Below are 16621 nucleotides of genomic sequence, written 5' to 3'. Positions count from 1 at the left end.
TATCCAAGAGTTAACCCAACCGATCCGAACTGGAATTAAGTTGTAAGCCCTGCATCAAAGACAAAAAAGCATCCCACTAGGACTGCTCAATACCACCCCGAGGCACTCTCCTAAGAGAAGTAGTATCCCAGCCCATCATCACCTTGTCACGAACTAAGGCGAATTTATGTTGATCCAAAGCAAAAATTCTATGAAAAATATATGCAAGAGGCCTATCTCCTTTCCAAATATTCTGCCAAAACAAAGTCTGACTACCATCTCCAATCCGAATTGGACATAAAGAAAGCAAATCCAAACCACGATCACGCATATGAGACAGCATACGAATGACACCATTCCAAGGACCCATCCAACCTTTTTTGAGAATTAAAGAACCACAACCTCCATCAGAATCATAGATAACCTTTACTAACCGAACCCATATGAGATCAGGATTATGAAAAAAATGTCATCTCCATCTTAAAAGCATAGCCCTATTAAAAGAGAAAAGACTACCAACTCCCAGACCACCTTCTTTCCTCCCAACCAGCACCCTATCCTACTGGATCCAATGCATACACCTGTCATCCAACTCTACACCCCAAAAAAACTAGAACGTAACGCCTCCAAGGACTTAAGGACCGAAATGGGAACCAAAAAAATAGACATCAAATAACTTCCCAAACTCCCCAGGACAGACTTGATCAACGTCAGGCGGCCACCAAAAGAGAGAGTTTTCACCTTCCACCCCGACAACTTGGAACGAAAATGATCAACAATAGGAGACCAAGTTGTAACTCTGGACATACATTGACCTACTGGCACACCCAGATGAACAAAAAGAAGATAATCCGGAGCACACCCTAACTTTCGAGCCACCAACTCGACCTGAGGCTTAGAGAAACCAACCCCAATCAACTTGCTTTTCAGCAAATTAATTTTAAGACCCGAAGCAAGATAAAAACATCACAGAATACGAAGAATTGAATTAGCATTGTTGGGATCCCACGGAGACACCAAAACAACATCATCCGCATAAAATAGATGTGAGATATGAATCCCACAAATAGAGACAGCCCTAAAAACATTTTGAAGATGTGCTTTTTGCAAAGCAACATGTAATCCCTGCATAGCCAAGATAAAGAGAAAAGGGGATAAGGGATCTCCTTGTCTCAAACCTCTCTGCATCTGAAATTCCCTAGTAGGCGAGCCATTTACCAACACCAAAACCCTAGCTGAACGAAGAAGCTCTAAAATCCAAGAACACCAAATAGAACCAAAACACATAATTTGCATCATCCCCAAAATATAATCCCAAGACACCGAATCATAAGCCTTTTCAAAATCAAATTTAAAAATCATCAACGGATTTTTCGACCACTTGCTCCAAGCCACCACCTCATTAAGAAGAAATAGACCATCTAAAATTTGTCTACCTTTGACGAAGGCAGATTGCTCCAGACTCACCACAGAACCAATAACTTCTACTAACCTATTAGCTAAGAGTTTGCCAATAATTTTATATTGGCAACCAATTAAACTAATAGGCCTAAAGTCCCTAATAGACTTAGGATCACGAACCTTCGGGATGGCAGTGAAAAAAGAAGAATTGCATCCAATAGGAATGGAGCAATTGTTATGAAAATGATGAATAAAAGTCGAGACGTCCTCTGAAATAAGATCCCAATACCGCTTCAAGAAACCAAAAGTAAACCCATCTGGACCTGGAGCCTTATCTGAACCGCAATCCCAAACAACTCTTTTAATCTCATCGCTAGAGAAAGGAGCCTGAAGAAATTGAGCCTGCTCCCCAGACAGGGTATTAAAAAGGGATGTATTGGTGGACGGACGACTAACATTTTTCTTTGAAAAAAGATTCCTATAAAAATAATGGAATTCATTTTTCACTCTAGTCGGATCAACCACCCACTTGCCATCTATCAAAACACATTTGATGGCTAATTGCCTCCTTTTCCGATTAATAACACCATGAAAAAACCCTGAATTTTCATCACCCTCAATATTCCAGTGAACTTTCGCCTTTTAGGCTAACTCAACCCTCGAAATATGCTCCAAATCCAACAACTCCTTGAGAACCGAAACCCTACGTTGGCGAAGGTCAGTAGTTCCCTCATTGATCATAAGAGAAGCATCAATCACCTCCAACTCCTCCTTCAAAATTTTAGAGTTGCCAGTCAAGCGATCTCGGATGGACGAATTCCAAATCCTAAGATTATATTTAAGAAGTTGAAGTTTCTTCTTAAAAATAACCCAAGGATTATCCACCTGGTCCCCTTCTATACCGATAGGCCAAGATTGATGAACAATCTCATCAAAGCCATCCAACCTGAACCAAGAATGGAAAACCCGAAAAGGAGTTGGGCCATAATCGACACTATGCTCCACCAACAGAATCGGACGATGATCAGGAATATATTTATCAAGAACCATTCCTGTAATGTTACACCCCCAAACCGGAACGGCAGAAACGTTTAGGGGTGGATGACGTCATGTATAGTATCACAACAATTGCATCATAGTAATCAAAGTAAACACAACCATTACATTGATTAAGTAAAATATTTACATCGATTTGATTCATGTTTATATACATCAAAAGTATAACAAAAGTAAAAGACGTGACTCTATACGCTCCGTCTTCTCAAAATCTGTGTGAGGTACCTGTCTACTGATTTCCTGAGAATACAATCAGTTTTGAAAGAGTATCAGCATAAAGCTGGTGAGTTCATACGCATGTTTTCGTAAGGAAAATATGTTAATAAATCAATGAAAGTATTTGTATGTTCCCAAGAAAATCCATTATTTTCTAACATGTGTATTTTATTACTGAATCTCATAATGTATTAGTTTACATGTCTAGTTACCATTGAATGTGTTGTGCATTGTTTGTTTTGAATGAGAAATCCCTTTTTACATGAAAAATCCTGACTATCACCAGTATGTGTATGACTATCACCAGTATGTGTAGTAAGTTCGGAAAGCTCTGAAAACTTTAATATGTATAGTAGTTCGATTACTTTATAATAAAACTAAGTGAATTTATTACCATTCATACATTAATCGTATATTCTTAGTACCAAATTTATGAGTTGTTATAACCATACTTGACCATTGGATTGCCTGAACGACATTCTTCAGGCGTCGGAATCGAAATGACTTTGTCACCCAGGCCTGCCGGCCTAACTGTAGCTAACAGTTATGGTGCGGGATTGTCAATCCCGTATAGATCTATACACAAACTCACGTTCTCCCGCAAGGATACTCTGGTTATAATCTCAGGACTTTTGTTAGTACTTAAGTAAGTACGCGAAGAATTTTCACTCATAAAATGCTATACTAACGATTAAATGTAGAATAAAATGAATTCTTGAATTTAACTAGCTGAATATATGTCTCATAAACTATACTCGATACAGCTTATATGTTTGATCACATTGAATCTATGTTTGTACATTGATAAGATAGTTATCCCATAAACTATACCTATTATAGTTTATATGTTCGTTAATGTATTCATGTTAAACATTGAAAAACTCTATGATAGTGTTGAAAACCTCCCTTATGCTCAGCAATATACAAAAGGGATGAAATATCTAAATATTTGATAAAAGTATGAAAACTATGTGGTTGTGTCAATTGCATCAATTCTAAGTGTATTAGAATCCTTTTGTATAATTTCACAAGATCAATGATGTTTGGCTTGTATCCCCCTGAAAATGTTAAAAACAGTAAAGGTGTAGGGGCATGAACTCACTTGATTAGGAGTGACTTGGATGAATAACAAGAACAAGATGCTTGGTATGCTAAGTGAAGTCCCGAGCACAGTACGGTCCTATTAAGCACATATTAACATGTATAGGCCTATAATTAGTGTCTAAAACCACTAACAATCATAGGAAACACCCATAGGATGTAGGAAACACTCACAATGAAGTTTTAGAATCAAGAATGAGGGACAGAAAGGAGTTTACGGCCAACCACCATGGGTTTACGGCCCATGATGTGTTCACGGCCCATGAACACATGAAGGGTTTATGGCCCACGATGTGTTTATGGCCCATGAACACATGAAGGGTTTACGGCTCACTCATAAATATTTGAAGGGTTTACGGCCCAACTATGAAGGGTTCACGGCCCTATGAAGGGTTCACGGCCGTGAACACTTAAAGATCATGAAGATGGTGAAGAAAGTGATGAATCAAGGCATGAACATGAAGCAATCTACATGGAGAAGATGAATAACAAGAGAAAAGGGATGGATTACTTACGTTTGTGAGGTGAAAATGAACTTTTGTTGGATGAGTCTTGAGAGAGTTTTCGGCCAAGGAGTGAATAAATGAGGAAAAATGAAGGAAAACATATATATATATATATATATATATATATATATATATATATATATATATATGGGGAGGGGTTCACGACCCAATCATGGGTTTACGGCCGTAAACCCAGTTTGCGGCCGTAAACATCCTTTGATGGGTTTTCTGGTTCGATTCCATTCCTCTAATCCCGATCTAACACTTCTCACTATCCAACCCTTAAGTGTATTGGGCTTAAAGACTCTCAAAATGACCCTAAACACAATAAAGTGATAGTAGAAACAATTCTGACTTTCATTGATTGAGTTTGAATTACAAATAAAGATTTCGGGTTGTCGTATGTAATATTGGGGAAGCACTCCATAATACCCTACGAAACGAGAAAACGATCCAATTTACTAAACTTAGACCCCCATTTATCACTCCAAGTAAACTGATGACCCCCCATAGGAACATTGAACAAATCTGTATAATCAATGAAATCATTAAATTTTGTAGCTGCCGAAGGATTATATGTGACATCCCCATTTTTATGGCTAGAAAAGACCGATTTTGTTTATGCTTTATAAAAATTAGAGTACTTCTTTTAATAAAAATGTTGTGGAATTTGTTCCTAGAAAAATGTGATAAATGTGTTATCAAAGCATTTCCGAAGAAATGTACTTTTATTCAGTTTAAAACATTTGGGATGTCATCGTCAATACAGAAACATAAGCATAAACAGAACTTACATTCATTATCACTAGTGATTTATATCTCCTTAATCTCTCAGTGTAATGTAACTTCATATCGACACCTGTGATACAAATAAGCTTGAGTGGGTCAGGATGGGAAACCTGGTGAGTACATAGGGTTTTCAACCCACAATAATATAATTATTATGTTTAAACAATTAATCAATCAACCCAATTGTCCATCCCCGTTATCTTCTTTATTCTATCCTAAGAATCAGCTATTCCTCGTTCATTTATTCCTAAGGATTATCCTAAGGAATCGGCACGAAGTCCATCGTTGCCATGGTTTACTCAACAGGCACTAAGTCTTATAGTCGCCAGGGTTTAGGCACCAAGTCTGCATGATCGCCAGGGTTTAGGCACTAAGTCGCATAGTCGCCAGGGTTATTCTCTTTTATCGACAGTATCGTTTTTGAGACTCCTCTCGCAATACGTGTCAATGGGTTTAGGCACTACGTCGCATAGTCGCCAGGGTTAATCTCGTTTATCGAACGTATCGTTTCCGAGACTCCTCTCACAATACATGTCAATGGGTTTTTTTAGAGTACAGCGAGTGAATATCTCATTCACTACACCTACAGGTTGCGAGCCTGCTAGTGTTCCACTGGACTGTCTAGAATAGTCTGTGGTTGTCATCCATACTCTGCTAAATGACGGGGCCAACACTTGGGTAAAAGGCTTATCTCATGGTTTACCTCTCACCATCATCTCATAGTCTATATCACCTGTCATCTCATCATCCAACTCATATTTCATCTACCCATGTTTTACCCAACATATTTTGTAGATATAAAATATATATACAGTTTAAAACATTTGAAACATGTATAAAATCGTTCATCCGGCATAGATAGCAAGTATACATATAATATGCACACATAGCACGTAATTTATATAAAATACTTCATATATATGTGTAAAATGAAATTAACTATGCACTCACTTGGTAAGGTGGTGAATAGGTACTCGGACAACACTTCGTTACTCTTAAAACAATTTTTCCTTGACGAAACCTAGTATAACTACCACTAGAGTTTAGTCTAATGTTCGACGATACTAATTAATAGTCTAACTATTATTACTATTATATAAGCGTTAAACAATACTCTTCACCCACTATGTATAGACAGGGGCCAGATTGGAACACCGGAGGGTAGGATTATTTTGGCATAAAGCACTTCTGAAATCCAGCAACCCAAGCGGCTCTCCAAACCAGATTCCCCGTACCGCGAGTGGTTAAAAAGATATTATAACGATACTTATATAACTCATAATAATAGCCCAAATATTTATTATAAGGTCCTAATAACATTACTATATTGAAACATAAGCTATACTAAAGATAGGGTAGGTGTAGCTCACTTACAGCGGGTTTTTCTCAAAATCGGGCTCCACCGAAGCAGAGTTTCTGAGCCGAAAGGCTCTTTTCTCGGGGATCCGGGAGCCTCGGGGCTTCCTTCGGGTGCTAGGGGGTTTACCTAGACTTTAGGGGGCTTAAGGGAGGCTAGAGAGAGAAAGTGAAGTTGGATGGTGTGGAGAATGAAGGGAACCCGACACCTCTATTTATAGGCTCCCTGGCAGCTCGACTCACCGAGTCAACCTCCAACTCGTCGAGTCCATGCCACATGTCAGCTTTCTGGTGGCAAAACGTGTGTGACCTACATTGTGCCACGTCACCCCTTTTGCATCAGCACCCTGCCGATTTCTAAACCCCGTAACTTTCGCATAAGTTGCTCTGTTTTCGACGTTCTTTATATCCACGCGTATGTAAAAACAAGATCTACAACTTTCATTTTGACTCCGTCGTCTAATTCTCGACCGATCTAAAATTTAACAGTAGGAGGAGATTATACTGTTAAATGACCGCGAAAAATTCGTAACTCCTTCATACGGACTCCGTTTTCGTATGTCTTTTTATCGTTGTGTTCCTATTAATGAGATCTTCAACTCTCATTTAGGTCACGTAGGACACAAAACCGCTCGAACAAAAATTCGAGTTTCAGGCCGTGCATTGTTATGCCAAATCTTAAAAAATTCATAACTTCCTCATACGAAGTCAGATTTGGGCGTTTTTTTTTTGTATGTTCTAGGTTTAACGTATACTATAACTTTTGTTTAGATCACTAAGTCTAAAAAGTCTTCTATCGTAAATTCACTATTTACGTCTCCCGGTGCCGTGTCGGTTTTGCCGTAAAACTTCGACGGGCCATAACTTCTTCATTATAACTCGGATTTCGGCGTTCTTTATATGTACAGAACCCTTGTAACATATACTATGACTTGGTTAAGATAAATCCTTCCAAATAATCTTCCATCAAAACTCATTTTTGATGCTCACTGTCTCTAAATTGACTAGCCTGAATCTGTGGGCGTTACATTATATTGAGACCCCAATCTTTCTGTATCATCACGAACTACATTAAAATCTCACATAACTATACAATCTACAACACTGAACCAATCAAGTCCGATAAATCATTCCAAAGAATCCTTTTAGAATCGACTCCTTGAGGAGCATACACTGAAATGAACAACATACTCCTCCTTGAAGGAAGCCAAACACCCTCAACCGTTACATACCAATCAGAAACAAAACAACGGATTTGAGAAAAACAAATCCGGATCCCAAATGACTAGAATGCCCCCCGAAGCACCACGAGAAGGAGAAAAAAAATACGAACACGAGACATTACCCCAAAAAGAACGAACCGTGACTAGATCAACATTCACCATCTTTGTTTCTTGAATGGCTAAAAAGTTAATTTTATGTTTGTTACATAACTTTTTAATCCAACCCACTTATCAATTGAACACGCTCCTTGTATAGTGATAGATATGCAATTCATGTCTACGTTTTATTAAGAACCTCTCCTTCAATAACACTTTTAATATGAGAATAACACCCATCCATATTAAATCCAATCTTTTCCCCCAATTCCAAAGTTTTTTCAGCTTCAATATTCAAATAATTCTTATTCACAGATCCATCTGAGAAATTATCATCCCCCATAAAAATTTTATTTGAAAAACCAGGGGGATGCGTGAGGGATTCCGAATCATGAGACATATGAACCCCCTCCATATGACCAAAACCCCCTGTAAAACCAACTGGAATAACCGGAACCACAGGATGTGAAGCAGCGACAGATTGAGGAGCCACCCCCACATCAGGGACTGCTGGAACAGCGACAGCATTGACTGTTTGATCAAGAGCAGGGGCAGTTGCCGACAAATCCTCAGTTGGGGAATTAGTTGGATACATTTCTGGGACATGTTCTGAAATAAGATCCGTTGGGCCATCTGGTACAGCAACATTAGACGCAGGTACCTTCACTAGAGGAAAAATAGAAGAAATTTTAACACAATTCCTATTTTGCCCCTGCCTCACTTTTTTGCTTTTTTCTTTTTCATTCCCATTCTCGACAATACACCTCATCCAACTTAGTTTTTGTAATTTCTTCCTCATTCATTTTCGCTATAGTATCATAGATACCAAATGGATCCAAAGAATTATCCCCATTATCACCCATTGAACAATTACTACTCACTTTATCTTGATGATCAATAGAGTCACAATCTTCCTCCTTTTGCTGTGGAATAACATAAATAAATGGAGTCCAACCCGGGGCTTCTTTAACTCTAACCATAAACACTTCACCATCCACCCATACCCGCACTACATCAGATATAATCGATTGAATGGTTGTTAAAATGCAAACTCTGTTTTTATACACATCCTCCCCTAATGCATCATCAAGTTGAGCAATCACCCCCCATTTATTAATAATTTTCCTGAAAGAGTCTTTACTCCAACAACATAAAGGTAATCCTTCAATATCTAACCAAACAATATGTTCCAAAGAGACAAAATTTTGATCCCATTCACGTTTCTCCAACAGCCAATGATTCATAGAGTCACTCTTTAAAAAAAATTGCAAGCATGTTTGGACTTAAATTCAATCATTACCCACAATCCACCGACATATCTCATCTCAAAATCCGAAAATCCTTCTTCCAGACACAACATACGAAGATTGGGAAGAGTTGGAAAATCCCTAGCTTTTACGAGGCACGCCCTTCTCTTCTTTTCCACAATAAAATCACCAGAATACAACTCAATAATGTCATCTTGCTTAACCTTAGGTGGTTCAGATTCATGCAAAGACACTCCTTTAACAACACTTGCATAAGAATGTTCAGGGCTAACAGTTTTCTGGACATTAACACACCTTTTTCGTATATTCTTATTACTACCATCTTCAGGAAGATGTGGGATCGATGCATAAAGTTTATGAGTCCCAAACCATACATCACACAGTTTTTTAATCATATGATCTTCACTAATAACCCCTTGTGTAATGATTAATCCAAAATATCAAACTCATTTTGCATGTGGTAACTAAATGGATTGAAAAATCATCAACAAGTCCTTTGGATGGACCCATATATAACACATTTTTTTAATCTTTCTATATATCTATATTATCTTGGGTGAAAACTCTCTAAAAAAACATCAAAAAACTTTATTTTTAAAGCTTCTTTTTGTTGTGGAAATGTTTTTTGAATATTTTTTTACCATAAAAATGTTTTTTTGTTGGTTATATCATATAAAGTTTTTATTTATTTATTTATTATTTATTTATTTTTTTTGTGGTGGAAATGGTGTAACATTCCAAAAATCATGACCAAAATTTTCTTTTTAAAACATTATTAGATCATAGTATCAAATCATTTCAAACATCCCAAAAATCATGACCAAAAATTTCTTTTTATAACAAATCGGAGTATCTTTTCAAAACACTTGTTCATTTTATCAGAGTAAACATCCCAGACTAAACTTCTTTGGTGTGTGTCATGCGATCATTCCGAGCTCTTCCCTCCGCTACCGGAAGTACCTGAAACCAAAACTGAAAATCGTAAGCATGAAGCTTGGTGAGTTCCCCAACCTACCACATACCACACATATCCACATACTGCAAACACTGGGCCTTGCTCGCTACATCGGACCTCGCCCGACCCCAGGCCCCGCCTAGCTTGAGCCCCACTCGGTATACATATCTGTTTCTCTTAGGCCCCGCCTGTCTCTGGGCCCCGCCCGCTAAACACATACAAGCCTATAAATAATTCATAACACATAAGCTAACTGAGTCTACTATATTCCTGTACTAAGGTCTTGCATATCTTGGACCTCACCCCTGTCCTGCTACTGGTAAGTCATGAAACCCCGTCCATGCTCCTGCTGTTAGTGAGATACGGGCCCCCGCCCACACTCACTCATCTTCTATCTCGGGCCTCGCCCCTTCTCTGCTACTAATGAGGTATGGAACCCCGTCCATACTCTGCTAATGATGAGATACGGGACCTCGCCCATACTCACCTCCCTACCAGGCACATACAAGTATCACACAGACAACAAGTACAATCTAACATGCAAAACATTCCTTGGGCACCCGCCCGACATCAGACCTTGGTCCGGAATATCATACTAGCATACAGTGCCTAGGGCTAACCCCCGGGTCTTCCTACTCATAACTACATGGGCCGACATTGTGGCCTTAGACCCATTCACATAGTGAGGAGACTCACCTCGCACTGCTGAAGACTAGCTGAACACTTCTGACTGCTAACCGGCAACTTCTGAACTGCTGATCCTTCGGCTCCCCGAACTATCAATACCCAAAGTAACATTTAGACCACAATATTCCAAAAGTTCACCCTGGTCAAACTTGGTCAAAGTCAACGGTCAAAGTCAACCTCCAGTTGACTTGACTCGCCGAGTTGGTCTACCAACTCGTCGAGTCCATGCTTCTCCAACTCAATACAACCACCGATCCTACCCGTCGAGTCTAGCAAGAACTCGACGGGTTCTCCTTCAGTCCTACAATCGGGACCATCTTCAACCGACTCGCCGAGTTCATCCTTGAACTCGTCCAGTTCATCTCCCTCTTATGAATGTCCAGACTATGACTCGCCGAGTTGTATGAACAACTCGTCGAGTCCATCTTCATAAACTAAGAAGATTGCCTTAGACTCGCCGATTTCCTCATTGAACTCGCCGAGTACGATGATCTTCATACCCGCTATGGACCCAGACTGACTGAATCCCATACCAACTCAACTCATACCCTTTAACATAAGGATTCTAGGGCAAGAAAGTAGACTGGCTCGCCGAGTCCCATAAGTGACTCGTCGAGTCCCTCTATGTCTCAATCTATATAGACAATTTCTAAGCCAAACAGCTTCTCCCAAAGGTAGATCCATCCTCCTAGAGCATGGTTTCCACGTAAAGTTGCAACCTTTACGTGTGAATAGTTCCCAAAGGATAAAACTAAGCTACAAGGAAGGGTTTTACTAAGGAGGAGGGCTTCATGTCTTAAAATCTTGAAACTTTAATGCATTAGGGACCTTGGGGAGTCCAGATCTGAAGTTGCAAACTTCAGATCGTGCCCCATGCAAACACTAGCCACCAATATGCTATAAAAGGCCATGAAACTCAAGATGAAGAGATCTATCAAATGAATGCTCAAGGTAACAACTTGTTACCTTCTATTAACTGCCAAAATGAAGTAGATGCTGGATCTAAACTCTCCTCCTCGTTCCTTGCTTCCAATCTTCCAAGAAGTGCACCACCAATACAACTTTTAGCTTCACAATGCTCAAGAATGGAGTTGGATGGCTAGGGTTTCGTTTCTGGACTTGAGGGGGGTAGTAAGGAGGCTGAGGGAATGCTATAATGTTCCTTAAATAGGGTACAAGGCCCACATTTAGGGTTTTCCCCAAACCTGGCCAACTCGCCGAGTCAGTCTTCTGACTCGTCGAGTAGGTCACTTAACCCGCAACCCAATCACGATCCTACTCGTCGAGTCACTCCATCTACTCGACGAGTCACTTCCTCATTTTGAGGTTTTCTTCCTTTTCAAGGTCTCCTGAATTCGGGGTGTTACAAATGGTCTTTAAAAGTTTTACCATGAGAAGAGTTTATAAACTGATTTGTTTTTAGCTTTTTCACATGTAAAACTTGCATTTTCGCATATTCCATCTACGATTATTTTTATTATTATTTTCTTAAAAACAAGAGTAAATTACATGATTCGTCCCTCGTCCAAGTGTCAAGTTGCACGTTTAGTTTTTATTTTCAAAAATCAACTCGGATCATCCCTATAATGTTTTTTTTCTCACCCAGACCGTCCCTCACGAACACAAAATGACTATTTTACCATTTCTATTTCTTTTATGATATTTTTTTGATTTGTTTGTTATTAACAATTTAAAAGAAAAATAAAAGTAAAAAATAAAACAAAAAATGGACCCCACCACCACAAACACTTACCCTCTACCTAATCATACCCACACTTTTCATTCCTCATCATTCATCTTCTCCGGTTCATCTTTGGAGCTAGAGAGAGATGGTCGCCAGATCCACAACCGTCATCACTTCACTCATTATCAGTTCATTTTCTTTCTCCTCCCCTTTTCTTTTATCACTTGCATTTGCAACCACTGAAGACACTGGAGGTGTATTAGAGTCCACCGGAAATAATCTACCTCTCAATTTCTTATGTCGCCATCACTATAGTCTCCGGCGAACTAGTAAACGCCGCCATTGTCTCAAATCTACACCTCATTGTACAAGACTTGCACCTCGATTTCTGGATCTTGATGGGAAGACGAAAGCTCATGTCTTCAAATCTGCACCTCCCTGTATCTGTATCAGATCTGAACGCCTCCATCGACGGAACTACAATGCCGCCACCACCATACCTGCAACTCGTACTCAGAGAAGACGAAGGATGAGGGGAAAAAGATGGTTCAGGTAGACCTTTTTTTCGCATCTGTGGGATTTTGATTTGGTGCTCTTTACAGGTGGTTGCTGGAGGAAAAGCGAGAGCTGGTCGGAACCCTTCATATTCTCTGTTGTTTACTAATGGGTGGTGCCGGAAAAAAGTGTCTGGTGGAGAAAGGGATGGAGGGTAAGGGAGAATGAAGTGTGAGAGGTGTATGAGTTTTGTTGGGATTGTTGGGTTTTCTTGTGGTAGGTGGTTAGAGATGGTATAAGTGGAAATCATTTTAGACTAGGTGGTAAGTGGCCGGAGATGGTAGTCGGTGGCCGGTGGCTAGCCGGAGAGTAAAAGTCGGGTTCCTAAAACTTCAAAAGAGTGGCTGGTTTGGGTGGGGTGTAGGTGGTGGACTTTTTTTTTAATAATATAAATTAGAAAATAAATGATAAGTAAAATAAAAAATAAATCAAAATGGTAAAATAGACATTTTATGTCCGTCCAGGACGGTCTGAGTGAAAAAAAAAAGACAAAATTGCAAAAATGGTCCCTGTGGTATGTATTTTTTTGAGGTTTTAGTCTAAACCTCGACTTTTTTGGATTCATAGTCCTTTTGACCTAGTTTGTACGTAGAATTGGTCCCCCGACTTAACTTTTGTTCAGTTGCTGCTGTTAACCCCTCATGTGTTTTCCACATAAGAGTATATTTGTCTTTTCACTTCTAAGAGACCATTTTTGCATTTAAAAAAATATATCCTTTTTTTAAAAAAAAAATTAATACTATTTATTTATTTTAATAATTAAAAAATAAAAGAGGTCCTCTCTTTTCTCTCTCTCATGGAAGTCAACATACATGTAATTAGGGAATGTGTAGGGGAGGCTACTAAGTGATCAAGAATTGTCACACTCTAATGGTGAAAAACATTGTCTTTTCTTCTTAACCCATTTATCACCTCCCCTCCTTGCTAGGGTTTATGAACGTTAAGAAGGAAGCTCGAATTGCACCCTCATCACACAATTGATCAGCCAGACCCTTGAGTTAGAAACACCACCACATATCGTCACTTTTATCCACCATTGCCACCACCTTTGACCGCCATAGACCACCGCAACCTCACCGTAAACCACCACCATTGGCCATTTTTGTCAACCAACAGCCCCTAATCCCCTCTCATTTTCAGAAAATCAGTTACCACCACCATACCTGTTGTAAGAAACGCCAGAAACCGCCATCCACCACCTTCGCCGGCGAGAACACCACCCACAACCACCGCTGCTGTTTCATCTGACCACCACCTTATACCCCCTCCTGTCGACTGAAAATTACCACCAAACACCACTCTCATTCGTTTTCTCCGCTGATTTCGATCAGAACCCAACTAAAAACGAGGCCGAAGGCTGCCGGAGCAACCTCCGACCACCATAGCAGGTCGCCACTGTTGTGGAGCTCCGATCATCACCACCGCCGGTTGCTGCTGTAGCACCGACCAACCACCAAGTGCAATTGTAAGTTTCCTCCAACAGTGTAGTGATTTTTTTGTTGCTGCCTAATATCGTCCGACCAAAATCGAGAGACTCAACAGTGGGTCTCGTTCTCGTTCCAAATACATGCCCTGCAAAACGTGATTTCAAGCGAAGGAGGAGAAGTGTTCAAAAAGAGGATTTATTTTTTTAGGTGCAAAATGTTCTTTTAGAAGTGAAAAGATGAATATACCCTCATGTGCGAGGCACATGAGGAGGTTAACAGCAACAACTTAACGGAAGTTAAGTCGATAGACCAATTCTACGTACAAACTAGGTCAAAAGGACTATGAATCCAAAAAAATCAAGGTTTTGACTGAAACCCCAAAAAAATTGCATACCAGGGACTATTTTTGCAATTTTGTCAAAAAAAAAAACATGGACGGTCCGAATTAATTTTAAAAAATAAAGACTAAACATGTAATTTGACACTTGGACGAGAAACAAATCGTTAATTTACTCTAAAAACAATTGTTTGGTGATTTCTCAAAATCAATAAACATTCTTAAATTTTTGGTTAAGTTATGACTATTTTTTTGAAAAGTTGTAAATAAGATCTCTCTTTCTCTCAAATAAATTACATCATTTAACTAATCTCATCTACATTGAAAAAAAAAAACCAGAATATAAAATAATATTTATCTATTTTTTAACTTACCAAAGAGAATAATTTCATATAGAAATTGAAAAAGTATTTTATATGTATAGCATATTTTGTCTTTTTTGTAAAATAAACCACCATCGACCACCGTCCACTATCCAAAACAACTACCATCCATCTCACACCCATGAACCAAATCAAAAGCTAAAAAAATAACAAAAAATGCAAAAGATAAACCATAAATCGGAAACATATTAACAAAATAAACACAATAGAAAACATGATGTGGAGCAACAACATAAACCCACAAAAGATGGGGGAATCCAGATGAAAAAAATCAGAACAAATCCTTCACAAACCAATTTCATTAAGAATTCAAAACAAACTGATTTAGTAATAATCTAAACAAACCAAACCTTTCAATAACAAAAAGCGTTCGTATAACATATTTGTTTCTGGCCGTTCTAGAACACACCAACAAAAAAAAAACCTCCAGCCTTCTTCTTCAAGATTGTTTTGACTAAGGGAGAAAAAAAAACAAATATAAAAAGACAGATAAATAGAGCATGGATCCTAGTCTATGATTAGTAAAAACAAGAGGAAAGAGAGATCGTATGTACTTCAGTGTAAGAATAATCTTCCACCTAAAAAAGATCTAGGAGTGTTCCACGAAGCTGTATCGTTGGTCTTTATATGGGTCATCTGCTTGTTCAGACAAACACATCTCTCCTTCTGGTCTCGCAGATGAAATCCAGACCTTATCATATCTATAGATTAATGCTAGGCATAAATCTAAAAAGCTTAGATGGTTAGAATGGTGCTGCAATCCAATTCTTGAGTCCGACCTGCTGTAAAGTTCATTGGGGGGGGGGGGGGTTGGGTCATTTTGGGTCAATTTAATTGGTGTCTTGGAGTATGTCAAGTTGCAGTTAAGTGTGTGTTTGGCGTGTGTTTTTCTTTCTCTTGGGTAGTTATCTCTCTAGGAACATAATTGTGCTTGGCATTCTTTCGTGTTTCTTTCGTGTGTTTGGCGTTACAAAAATTGGGTGCGGGTGAATTCTATTTTGGCGTCTCTCTCTCTCTCTCTCTCTCTCTCTCTCTCTCTCTCTCTCTCTCTCTCTCTCTCTCTCTCTCTCTCTCTCTCTCTCTCTCTCGGTTTGTTTCTTTTCGCAGGGTCTCTCAACTGGACACTTCTTGGCTTATGTTGCATAAATTTCTGAATATGCTCACTTGGAGAATCTTCTTGAAGACAGCCTCACATATGTTTGCCAAAAAATTGGACGCATCTTGTTTTCCCAGAAGAGTATTATGCATCCCAGAGCTTACTGACTAAGGTTCCCCTCATGGTGGATCTAGATTTATGGACTGAAGCACGGATATTTTTGCCCGTAATGCCCTGTTGGTGTGGCCTCATTCAAAGGTTGAAGATACAGTCGTTCTCATTTGGCGAATTTCAGTTTAGTCATGAGTTTTGGTTTACAATACAAATCTTCAGTTTACCATTAGTTTGTCTAGTCTAGCTCACTTCAAAATTTCATCCTACTTCCATTTTATGTATGTACTGATTTCGCCCAGCTCCCTGCTGGCTTTTTTTAATGCATTTGTACTTGTTTGCCGTTTCAAAAAAAAAAGATCGCATGGCCATGTGTGTACAAAGTGATTTAACCT

This window comes from Lactuca virosa, chromosome 3, assembly GCF_052849685.1.
Source record: "Lactuca virosa cultivar CGN04683 chromosome 3, Lactuca_virosa_CGN04683_v6, whole genome shotgun sequence".
NCBI lineage: Eukaryota > Viridiplantae > Streptophyta > Magnoliopsida > Asterales > Asteraceae > Lactuca > Lactuca virosa.
This window is presented reverse-complemented; position numbering follows the sequence as displayed.